The sequence below is a fragment of the Penaeus monodon genome, chromosome 21 (genome assembly GCF_015228065.2).
Source record: "Penaeus monodon isolate SGIC_2016 chromosome 21, NSTDA_Pmon_1, whole genome shotgun sequence".
NCBI classification, from domain to species: Eukaryota; Metazoa; Arthropoda; class Malacostraca; order Decapoda; family Penaeidae; genus Penaeus; species Penaeus monodon.
In genome coordinates, this window is record NC_051406.1 from 18,420,477 (window position 1) to 18,421,157 (window position 681).

Consider the following 681-nt stretch of genomic DNA (forward strand, 5'->3'; position numbering starts at 1 on the left):
TTTAGTCATACTGTTCTCAGTAATATTGGTTTCATATCCACAATATCTTTTTTATTTGAAATACATTTTATTTACTCATGGACAACTAATCCTCATTTTCACATATCTCAACAATGCATATTATTGATAATGACATGCAAACCTATTAATAAGAAATAATGTAAAAAGAGTTAAATATTTTATCATAAATATTACATAATAATCTTATATTTCAGATAATTAGTATCAAATAAATTTAATCTAATAAAAAAAATATAATTTAGTTATCTTTTATTTCTTATATAATAAAATGTTAGATAATTAAAAAGTTAAAGTTATATGATTTTTTATAAATACAATTAAGATTTATCATATATAAAAATACTATATAGAACTTATTGATTTTAGAAATTAGAGATAATGATATTTAACTATGTATTCTCGTATAATGGTAAATACTAATAATATATAATAAAATATCAATATATATATTTAAAGATAATAATCTTAAAATTATATAGTAATATATTTATGATAATGATATATAATATATCATATTAGTCATGTTATAGAATTATGAGTAAGTAAGTGGATAAGAATTAATAGTATAAAATAATATATAAGATGATAGAAATACATTTAATATATTTGTATCAGTTATATAATATATATTAGGATAATGATATTTATCAATTGCAAGTA

At 16.3% G+C, this 681-nt stretch overlaps 1 protein-coding gene across 1 annotated transcript in view; it reads right to left on the reverse strand.

The window, feature by feature from the left end:
* LOC119586286 (vacuolar protein sorting-associated protein 41 homolog) overlaps positions 1 to 681 on the reverse strand; it is a gene marked incomplete in the record, with an annotated part of 18,266 nt that overhangs the window by 8,415 nt on the left and 9,170 nt on the right.